The 12,185-nt window shown below is 42.2% G+C and overlaps 1 pseudogene; it reads left to right on the top strand.

The window, feature by feature from the left end:
• Positions 1–964: 964 nt before the first annotated feature.
• Positions 965–12,185, top strand: part of LOC149144761 (NAC domain-containing protein 75-like) — a 61,399-nt pseudogene continuing 50,178 nt past the window's right edge.

Here is a 12,185-nt window from a genome sequence, read left to right as displayed (position 1 = left end):
CGGTCATATCCTTTGTGATTAAAGGACACAAGATTGGAATCCGTTGGGTCAATCCCACCTATAGCCGATAATAAAGGCTGCTTTTGGGAGGGGCAATTTTGCAGTACCTCAAGTGTCGACATAGCGGATGGCGATTGGGCTAGATCCTCCATTATATTATAATGTTGTGCTACTCTGGCACGAGGATTAAATGTTGATTTGTGTACTACTCCCTTTGGCGGCTTTATCGTTAGTTCAGGAAAGATGGGTGGCACAACTTCGGTTGAAGTTGTTGTCGAACTACTAGGTTGATCATTAGCCTTGTTTTCCGACAGCTGTGGATTCCCATAATCTTTATTCCTTGTCGATATCAAAGCATCGTTTTGCTGTTTCAAAACCGACAACATTAGCACTTGGGAAGGGGAAGCATTGTCACTAGCAACCAGATTTGTTCCTGGATTCAGAAACGGATCAGTCAATACCGCCAAGGTTTTTGAATTCTTGAAGAATTTTCTAAGATCAGCTTTATATGTGTTAGAGTCGGTCTGGTCAGCCCTTCGTCAGAGATCAAAACTCTTTGTGCATTTCAATTTTAGGTGTCCCGCTCCATTCACTTAGCTGCATTTCGCTAGGGGCATGCCATGATCTGACGGAGAAAGTCATACTAATAATTTCCCTTCATGTCTGGCTCCTGCTGGCTCAGGTCTTTTGTCAACAATCACCAAAGTCCTTGACAGTCCTTTACAGGACAAAGTCATTTTCTATGTTTCGGTCTAGGAATTCATCAATTTGGTCTTTGAAACATGTCCAGTAAAGCCATGCAGGCCAGAGGGAGGCCCTTACACAGCTATGGTTCAGAGAGCTTCATCGTCACATGGATAGACTTCGACTCTTCTTCAAAACTCTGTTTTGAAGAAAAGTCAAACAAGGTCATTTATGACAAAATTTTCCAAAAAAATTCCAGTTGATTTTTTCAGATACAGTCATGGCTTCCGTGGCCAAATACCTTGTCATACAGTCCTTGCAAAGATGTGCTGAAAATTTCATCGTTTGAGCCAAAATGTCAAAGAGAAAGTGAAAATCAGTTTGTTTTAAAGTTAGTGAAAAAGTGCAAAACAAAACATTAGAAAAATGGGTTTTCAAGGAAGAAAAAAATAAACCCATCTCTTCCAAGGCTATAAATACATGTTTTGACCCAAATCAAAGGCATTGTGCTATTACAAGACTTGGAGAAGACATTGCAAAGGTGTGAGTGTGAGATTGGAGTGTTTGCGTGAGTGGGAGCAGGTTTTCGAGGGCGAGGCGCACATACCCAGGAGCGCGGCGCATTCACCAGGCGCAGCACACATGCAGCTAGCCCACAGTTGAAGGTTTACACAAGGGCAACACATACCCAGCATGTGGCGCACTGGGATTTGCGTGCGATGCACACAGACCAGGGGCCGGAAATCATTGCCAAAGCACTCCAAACTTTGGTGAAGGCTATCAAATTGAGAGGTAAGTCTTACAACCTCACCTGTTCATCAAATTTTATCAAGGATATGGTGTTTGTGGAGATGTTTGAATGTCACCAAATGGCATAAGGTCAACCATAAGAAAATCACCAAGAAAACGATGGCTGGGGTTGTCAAAATGTGTTGATAGTGCCAAGGTTTCACTCCCCTCACCTTTTTCCCCTCACCTATCATTTTTTGTTTCCCATCTCCCCTTGATAATTTTTCCTAAAACCCCACCCTAAATCACTACCAAACCCTCTCCCTATTCCTCCACTATTTTGTTAACTCAAAATCACTATAAGACCAGCTTATTGTGCAAGCAAGGCTGTGAAAGAAATGTGCATGGTCGAAGGGTTGAGGAGTCAAATGATTAGGAGCAATTTAGGGTGATTTCAGGGCGCGCGGCGCACACACCAAGGACCGTGGCACACTCATTGGGCGCGGCGCACACAGAGCTCATCCACTATGTAAATCTGCCACTGGCGCGGCGCACTGGGCATTGCACGCGGCGCATAGAGATATAAAGCCCAGAAAACAATTAATTTGCCTAAAAATTTTTGAATGCTCATCAAATTTGGTAGGTAGGCAACCTACCTCCACTCTTGCATTGAACCTGAAAGGAGTAGCATGGTTTTAGGAGTATAAATCAAATGCAAAATTTTTTATAAAGCAAACGAAAGAAGACACAAAGAAATCATGATCCTAGGGTTTATGCTACAATGACAGTGCTGCCAAGGTGTTTCAAAGCCTACCCCATCAACACTATACCCAAACTACTCCCAAATCCCTGACAAATCTCTCCATTTAACCCCTATTCCCATTTCATCATTCCCCTCCTAATACTCCCTGTTTTATTATCCCCTTGGTGGCAGATTTTTAGAGCAACTACCAGCTTCATTGGAATTCAAGGGCAGCATAAAACTCAGGGTACAAACAACAGTAATGGCATCTGAAGTTTCATCAGAATATGAGGAGGAGACCCATAGTGACACAGCTTCGGGAGAAAGGGCCCAAAGGAGACATCACCGGAGTGGCAGACATCTTAGAGATGAGCCAAACACCCTCACCGAGTTGCAGGCATGCCCTCTTGCTATGTCTTGTTTCCAGCACTTAGCATGTTTTGAATTTTGTTAGAGGGTGGAAAATGCTAGAGTTCATCATGAGTTGGCCCGTCTTTTTGCACTTCACCTACATGGGGGACAGTCTATCTTGGCTGGGGTCACTTTCACATTGACACCCGAAACCATATCAGTGGCAACAGGCATACCAAACATTGGAGAGCAGTGGCACAAGAAGAAGAAGGTAGAGAGGCATCATTATGAGCCTTACATCAAAGAAAGCTATTTGAGCCACCTCACGAGAGTTTTTCCATTCATATTTCTAAAAGATGAGTATGCCCCGCTCATGAAATTGATCATGAAATACTTCAGTTGCGAGGGGAGGTTTTCTCGCCTTTATGCATACCACATCAGGTTGCTCATGCACTTTACCAGGGTGCGGATGATGAACCTCCCATTTTTCATCTGCGGGAACATAGAGAGAATGAGAAATTTCATGTAGCACAAGACCCCTCGACAACAGCTCAACAGTGTGTATCACTTTGCCCTTATCTGGATTTTGGTGGACCATCAGTTGGGATTGCAGGGTATTGCTTGGGAGGACATCATTTCCTGTGACTTCTTCGGCGCTCCACAGGTGGTTTCAGAGGTAGAGCATGAGATAGGGGGCCCATCTCATTAGTATGAGCGACATGAGACTGCTACTATGCCAGTATACATCACCTATCAGAAAGGTAGTAGACCCTTATTTGCAGCAGCAAAGCGAGTGTTATCTCCACCCGGGGTGGAAGCGGCCTCGCTTCTGACATCAGCATCACAGGAGTAGGGTAAGGGTAAGGAGCCAGTGCAGGAGGAAGGGCCATCAGGTGAGCGAGAGACCAAGTTTTTTCTCTTCCAGGATGATGAGACAGATGCAGAACCAACAATTAAGGAGCTTACTGAGTCCTTGTCCATTGACTTGGAGAGGGCCAAGTGGAACATGAAATACCTAGAGCAGAGAAACAAATAGCTTGAGGACCAACAGACGATCATGGAGCTGCAAAATATTCGTGAGCATCGCCAAGATGCTCAAAGAAGAAGGGTTGCGCTCACATCTTTGGAGCAGGCAATCAATGAGGATCGGGAGGCCAACCTTGAGAAGGTCAACATGCATTTGGAGAGGTTGCTAGACAAATCTAACCAGGACCTTGCTCTATTGAGACATATTGCTTTCCGTTACAGGGTGCGAAACTTGAGTGCACAGGCCCGGATAAGGAACTTGAAGGCAAAATTGAGGAAAGCAACAGGAAGGGAAAAGAGGGAAAAAGAGCAAGATCGGCTTCGAATCTTGGCTGAGGCTTCCTTCGCCCATCATAGCACCCCATAGAGATCCTCTAGCCCAAATTTCAAAAAATGTGGGGAAATTTTGGTCATTTTGTAATTTTTTGGGTAAAAAATAGGGATTTTCTCCCTCTGCGCCGTGCCACTGGCGCGACGCTAAAATTATAGGGCTCCAAATGAGGAATGGCTTGCAGATTTGGATTCAGCATGGAAAATTATGACTACTGGTGTCCGAGCAAGATATTTGGGCAAACTCTAGGTCTCCTAAAGGTCAAAAAACACCCAAAAATGGCCTCTCTGCCACTTTTTTGACACACAGAAAGCAGTCTTGGGAGAATGGAGATTTGGAGGGGAAAATGAGCACCAAATTTGAAAATTCTAGTTGTGTTAGGAAGTAGACAGGATAGGATTTCCAAAAAGCCCACTTGGGTACATTTTAGACACCTGAAAGTGCCCCAAAAAAGGTACCAAAGTAGCACAATGCACAGAAAAAATGGCGGGGCACACAGAGGAAAAAGTTGCCATTTTGCTTCCGTTTCGCGAAATTTCGGTTCGCGACTTCTCCAAGTGGGCCCGCTCATCTACACTTCGGTTTTTTGGCACCAAAGGCAGCATTTAAAGAGTTTTTTCTCCAAATTGGCTTCTATCAAAGTGGCAAAGGAAAGCAAACGGTCACCCCAAGCCAAATGTCATGTTTGCAGCGCTGCACCTGTAGCTGATGGTTGGCTCTCCATCTCCATTTTGTAATGATTCAAGTAACTCCCCAACCCTTGGGCATTCTATCTCTTCCTCACACATTCTATATATTGTATGCAAGTTATTTGCAAAGTGTTGGTTGGCTTGTAACTTCTGGGAGACTGTGGGAAAGAAACTTTGTTTCTTCACTGTGTATTTTTGACAGAGAATTAATGAAAGGCAGCGGCTCTGTTTCATGAGATTCTTGTGGTTGTGAGTGTAACAAATGTGTCTCTTATGTTTTCATATGTATTTCATTATGTTTCATAATTCAATTCATGTTCATTTCCAGTGAAATTTTCTGAGTGAGATTAGGTAGAATTCAATTTCATTGCTCTTCCTGTGGGAAAATTTCATGTTCAGTGTTATTCTTTTGTTGAAAAGGATTCAATTCACTATGCCCTTTTCACTTTCTTCAGCAATCTATTCATGCCGCGGTACCTCAAACTAAATTGTTACATTTCCCACCTACCTTGCCTCACAGAATAATCTGTGCCTTTGTATTAGATTCTCTGTTCTTTGCTGAGTGCCAGTCCCATAACATCCCAGAAGCTTGGTCATTCATAAAATTGTTTCCAGAATCCCTATTCACTTACTAGCCTAAGGTAAATATTGCATTGTAAGTCATCTCAGATTGTTTTCGATCATCTATTCACTGAACGTGACTCGGAGAGAGCCCTCTCCTGCTTTGGTAGGGCTAGCTATCAGACTGAGCGTGGTTTGTGGTTACCCTAATTTTTGCCTTCCTTCAGCCTAAGGCAGATTTTAGGTGCTAACATAGTGGCGACCATACTGGGGAACAAGTTGAAATCAAATCCCGTTGTTACATAATAATTCTAAGCTTCCGGATGATGAGCTTAGGATTGGATAGGCGGAGTAAGTTGGTTGTGTCCTGTGATTTTTCTCAATAGCACGCTGGCTTCGAGACGATATACCAGAGCCAATCCAGACCCGGATCCTCCTCATATTTACGAAAACACCAATTTGATCCCAAGACTCCTTCGTCAAGAAAGCACCATAACTCCCGTGTTCAAATCCCATTCATGTCCCGACATTTTTGAGTATCTTGAAGAGCTTGAGTTTGACGAACAGTTTAAGATATAATTGTTTGAGTCTAAATCCGAAAGGGCTATTGATTATACTGTCCCCAATCCGAAATTTCTTGTAGACCTCGAAATAGAAAGAGCTAATAGATTAATTGATAATTACATTGCAACACAGCCCCAAACTCCAATTGCAAGCCCCTTGCAAATTGTGCACACTCCTTCAACACCTCCAAGGCCAAATCCACCGAGAATGATGGCTGCCCGTTTTGCACCCCTTGTTCTACCTCAAGTTCTAGATGATATGCCAACAGATTATCAAAGTAAAATCCCGTTTTTTGATGGCACTCCTAACAACATTACTGCTCAGCAACATTTAGACAAAATGGCAGACTTCTATGAACTTCATGAGATTGATGCAGAGAACGTGGCAATGAGGCTCTTTGTACAGACATTTGCAGGTGATGTGAGGAAATGGTTCAGAGGTTTGCCGACAACAAGTATCACTACCTTGGATGAACTACAAACACAATTTTTGAAGCGGTGGGAAGTGAAAAAGAATCCCCTTCAAATTCTGGCCGAATATGAACAAATCAAACGGAACGTTGGTGAGTCGGTCCAAGACTATTTTGTTAGATTTAATGTAGTCTATAACGAAATTACAGATCATCTAAAGCCACCTGTGGGACTAGCAATGATGAAGTTTCCAGATGGTTTTGATGCTGACATGGCATACCAATTAAGAGAGAGAGAACCGGCCACAATGGAAGACATGCAGAAAATTGCGGTCAGCATTGAAGCAAATCTGCTGTCCAAAAGAGCTAGAGCGAAAGCAGAAAAGAAAACCACTGTGAAAGAAGAATCTTCTTCAATGGATCAACTTCTCAAAAAGGTAGAGCAGATGCTTGAAAGGGTAAAACTTGACAAGCCAGAGCCACAAGTTAGGAATCCTAACTTTTGTGGCCAGCAGCAGCCACAATATAGAATAAGACAAAGAGATCAGCGAACTCAAGAGCAGACAGCACAACAGCCGGTACAAACACCTTTGCAGCAGAATTTTGTGCATGGATCGGAGTCAGATGAGGACGGGAATGTAATAGGTGAAGAAAACCACCTCTTTACTCCAGATGAGCTGCCTACTTACATTACCGAAGAGGAAGAATGTGCAGTGAATTCAGCCACACACCAAGACACTAATTTTATTCTAGCTACCGACACCGTGTTGGAAGAAGAATCAGAAGAATATCAAAGGGGGTATATGAATGCTCTGTCTGCACAACAACGGCGATATTGACTTAGAAACAGAGATGTGCCGGTCAAACCAATTTAGAAAAAGAAGGAGGTTGACACAACAAAAAATGATTCATCAGCTACACAAAGAAAAGGAAAGGAGGTGGTTGGTCCGGAGAGCAGCAAATCAAAATCAGTAGAACAATCACAGCAACCAGCCACATCAAAAGAAAAGGAAAGGAAAGAGATCCCAGTCAAAGAGGTAGAAAATACTCCCACTTTTAGCCTAGAGAACGAGATTTCTAAGCTAATGGTATCCATCCCCTTGACTGAAATAATGAAGAACAGCAGTTATAGAGGACAGATTTCTAAAATGTTGAATTTGGACCCAATGTTCGACATGGTAAATGTAGAAGATGATAAGCCTGAAATGATTTTTGGACCAGCATCGAATGGTAAGTCTCTTGATAGTGATGTGCCACCCTTCTATATCAGTTTACGATTGCATGATTTTGTGTTACACAACGCCATGTTCGATTCTGGAGCTTCTCACAATATCATGCCTAAGGCTATCATGGATAAGCTTGGTCTGGACATCACCCGACAATATCATGATCTCTATTCATTCGATTCCAGTAGAGTAAGACGTATAGGACTCATCAAAGACTTAGTTGTGAGTTTGGATCAGCTTCCTATGAAAAATGTATTGATGGATGTGGTGGTGGCAGATATTCCTCCAAGGTTTGGCATGCTTCTTTCCAAGTCTTGGGTAGCGAAATTGAAAGGGACACTACAACTGGATTTCTCCTATACAACAATCCCGGTGTTTGGACAAATGAGGAAGTTATATCGGGAACAAAAAATGAAATATATGATCACAAGCAAGGAGAAACCTATAAATCATCCTATTAACTATGTATATACAGATTTAGAGTCTTTTGTTCTGTTTTCAGATAGTTTAAATGAGATAGATAGTCAGATAGTAGAAGCAGATGACATTCCGGAAATAACAGAAAATTTCAGAGAAATTTTGAAGAAAGAAAGACAAGAAAAGTAGGAAAATTTTGGGCAATCAGCTGAAAGTAATGGACAGCAAGCAGACAAGGCACGACAAATAGATTTGCAGCACTTACAAGAGGAAGAGGAAGGCTCGTGGACCATGGATTTCGATGGAGAAGTAGGAAATGATGGCGTTGGAATTGGAATTTGGGTACGCAGTCCTTTCTCCACCCCAAACAAAGTGCCTAGCAGCGTGAGGGTTTTCTCTTACAGGCTGGCCTTTGAGTGTTCAAACAACGAAGCTGAGTATGAAGCTCTGATTATTGGCCTGAAGATTCTTAGAAAGCTGAATGTAAAAAGGATTTCGGTATATGGCGACTCTGAGTTGGTAATAAAACAGGTCAGAGGTGAGTATCAAGCAAAACATCCTAGGATGCGGGCCTATCGTAATGCAGTTTTAGACATCTTGAAGTTATTTTCAGAATACACCTTGACATGTGTACCTCGTATACAAAATAGTATTGTTGATGCTCTTTCCAAGGCAGCGAGCAGCTTGAAGATCCCCATGAACTCCAACAATAAATTTGAAATCCATTTCAAGCATCGTCAAACCATTCCAGATAATCAACGATATTGGCAAGTGTTTCAAGATGATGAGGAGATTAAGGATTTTCTACTAAACAAAGGCAAGTTCAAAGAAACCTCAATTGATGTAGTAAACGATGAGGGCAAAGGGAATGGTACAGATGAAGTGCAGATCAATGAAATGGACGTATTGCAGCTGAAGAATAACATCATTCCTAAAGGCTTGATACCTCTAGAGGAACTTTTTGATTAGGATGATGTAGCCCGCAAGCCAACATTGCAACCAACAGAGAAGGGTGTAGAAGAAGTCAACATCGGTACAGCTGCCAATCCAAAGTTGGTAAAATTGTCCAAAGCATTACCGCCAAAGATCAAGGACAAATACATTAGTTTGATGGCTTCATTTGTAGATGTGTTTGCTTGGGACTATTCTGATTTAAAGACCTATGATACAAATATTATTCAGCACACAATACCCATCAAGCCCAATCAAAAACCATTTAGACAGAAGCTGAGAAGGATAAATCCAAAGTTGCTGCCATCTATCGAAAAGGAGGTAAACAGGTTGTACAAGTCAGGTATCATTATGCTCATCAGATTTTCAAATTGGATATCTAACTTAGTGCCTGTACGTAAGAAGAGCGGTGAGATCTGCCTATGCATTGATTTCAAAAATCTAAATAAAGTCTCATTGAAGGAAAACTATCCACTACCCAAGATGGACCATATACTTCAGCGAGTAGTGGGGGCATCTCGTATGTCACTGCTTGAAGGTTATTCCAGATATAACCAAATTTCTGTCCATGAAGATGATAGAGACAAGACAACATTCACCACTCCATGGGGAACCTTTCACTACGCCAAAATGCCCTTCGGTTTAAAGAATGTAGGTGCCACATTTCAGCGGGCAATGGACTTGGCTTTTGCAAATGAGAAGGATGTGTTTTTGGTGGTGTACTTGGATAATTTGACGGTATTTTCCAAATCTGATGAAGAGCACATTCATCACCTAAAAATTGTCTTTCAAAAGTGCAGGAAATATGGTCTATCACTAAATCCTAAGAAGATCTTGTTCACTATGGAGGAAGGAAAATTACTTGGGCACATCATTTCAAAGGATGGCATTCGTATAGACCCAGCACGTGTGCAAGCAATTCAGCAAATCAATCTGCCTAGGAACAAAAAAGAGATACAATCATTCAATGGTAAGATGAATTTTCTGCGTCGCTTTGTGCCTAATCTTGCAGAACACTTAACAGAAATGACCAACATGCTTAAGAAGGACAGCCAGGTGAAATGGACAGAGGAGGCTGTAAAATATTTCAACTTGGTCAAATTGGCCCTTTCTTCAGCTCCAGTTCTAGTCAGTGCGGACTACACTCAGGATTTCATATTGTTTTCATTTGCTTCTGAGCACACTATGGCAGCGGTATTATTACAGAAGAGAGATGATCATGAAAGACCCATTGCATTATTCAACAGGGCTATAAGGGATGCAGCTTTAAAGTACAACATCATTGAGAAGCAATCCCTGGCATTGGTGAAGGCATTGAAGGATTTCCGGGTATATATCCTACATTCTCACATTCTGGCCTATGTTCCTAATACTGTTGTAAAAGATGTTTTAGTGCAGACCGATCCGGAAGGGAGAAGAGGCAAATGGATTGCAGCCTTGTTGGAATATGATGTGGAAATAAAGCCCACAAAGCTGGTCAAAGGACAGGGGTTGGCAAAGCTAATGGTCGAATCAAACTTGCATGCCTTGGACATAAATCTGATCGCTGCCATGTCCGATGAGAATGAGGAAGGAATGTCAATTCAGGTATCCAAAATGTTTGCTTTGTCCCCATGGTATTCAGATATAATATATGTGTTGAAGAATCTGTCACCACCGCCCGACATGACTAGAAACAAAGCGAGAACACTCAAATTGAAGGCTGGCAAGTTTTGTATTTTGAATTCTGCACTGTATTCGGAAGATCCCGGTGGCATTTTGTTAAATTGTTTGGTGGAAGAGGAGGCAAAGAAAGTCATGGAGGATTTACACGGAGGAGAGTGTGGTGGTCATCGTTTTTGGAAGTCAACAGTGAACAAAATTTTGAGAGCAGGGTACTACTGGCTTACTTTGTTTGTTAATGTGTATAAGATGGTAAAGCACTGTCATAAATGTTAGATTTTTGAAGGGAAACAGAAATTACAGCCTTTGCCATTTAAGCCTATTGAGGTGAGCTCTCCCTTCCAGTAGTGGGGGTTGGATTTCATTGGGGAAATTCATCCTTCCTCTTCCGGACAGCATAGATGGATCCTTATAGCGACGAACTATTTCACAAAATGGATTGAGGCAGTCCCTACCAGACAAGCCACAGACATGGTAATCATTTCATTTCTCGAAAATAACATCTTGTCTCGCTTTGGTTGTCCAAACAAATTAATCACTGATAATGCAGCAACTTTCAAATCGAAAAGGATGGTAGAATTTTGTCATAAATATCACATAATTTTGGGTCATTCAACTGCCTATCATCCGCAAGGCAATGGATTGGCAGAATCTTTGAATAAATCCTTGGTCAACATCATCAAGAAGCTGCTAGAAATAAATAAAAAGAGCTGGAATAAGAGGTTGGTCCATGCGCTTTGGGCAGATCGGATCAGTCAGAAAAAATCTATTGGTATGTCACTGTTTGAGCTTGTTTATGGAGTTGAAACAGTATTCCCCACCTCTCTTGCTGCCCCGGTGGTCAGACTTCTTCAGGAGGTCGGCAGTGAAGAAGATCCCATGCAGAGAAGGCCGAATCAAATGATCCACTTGCAACAAACAAGAGAAGAAGTTTTCAAGAACACATCCAAATTGCAGGAGAAAATAAAGAAAATCTATGACAGAAAAGCAAAAGCAGATAAATTTCAGTTGGATGATGTGGTGCGTAAGTGGGATGCAAGGAATGAAGAGAAAGGCAAGCACGGAAAGTTCGAAAATCTTTGGAGAGGTCCTTTCAATATTGCAGCATATAGGGGTCAGAATGCCTCTCTCCTGAAGGAAATGAACGGGGAACATTGTCCTGGAGGGCCGATCAATGGTCAGCTGCTCAAGCGGTATCACTGCTGATCTATTAATGCTACTTCCACTGTCATTTTAAATACCATTTTTATTTCAGTTTGGTTTCAGTCTGTAAAGTTAGTTTTTGAGTTATTTCAATGTCAAGTTTGAGTCAATTTCTTGGCCATTTCAATTTCATAAATAAGTCAGAGTCCTGTGTTGTTTATCAAAATGATGACTCCATAGCCCAATGGACAAAGGCACTGTCTAGCTCCTCCAGAGATTTGCTGTTCTTGGAACCTCCAAGGAGCTACCATCCCCCATTGGAGCCAATGTTAGAGTCGGTCTGGTCAGCGCTCCGTCAGAGATCAAAACTCTTTGTGCATTTCAATTTTAGGTGTCCCGCTCCATGCACTCAGCCGCATTTCACTAGGGGCATGCCATGATCTGACGGAGAAAGTCATGCTAATGATTTCCCTTCATGTCTGGCTCCTGCTGGCTCAGGTCTTTTGTCAACAGTCACCAAAGTCCATGACAGTCGAGGTCTGTTCCTTTACAGGACAAAGCCATTTTCTATGTTTGGGTCTAGGAATTCATCAATTTGGTCTTTGAAACATGTCCAGTAAAGCCATGCAGGCCAGAGGGAGGCCCTTACACAGCTATGGTTCAGAGATCTTCATCGTCACGTGGATAGACTTCGACTCTT

Source organism: Pinus tabuliformis, chromosome X (assembly GCF_031772625.1).
Source record: "Pinus tabuliformis cultivar Carrire ecotype Pingquan chromosome X, CPIR1, whole genome shotgun sequence".
NCBI lineage: Eukaryota > Viridiplantae > Streptophyta > Pinopsida > Pinales > Pinaceae > Pinus > Pinus tabuliformis.
This window is presented reverse-complemented; position numbering and strand designations above follow the sequence as displayed.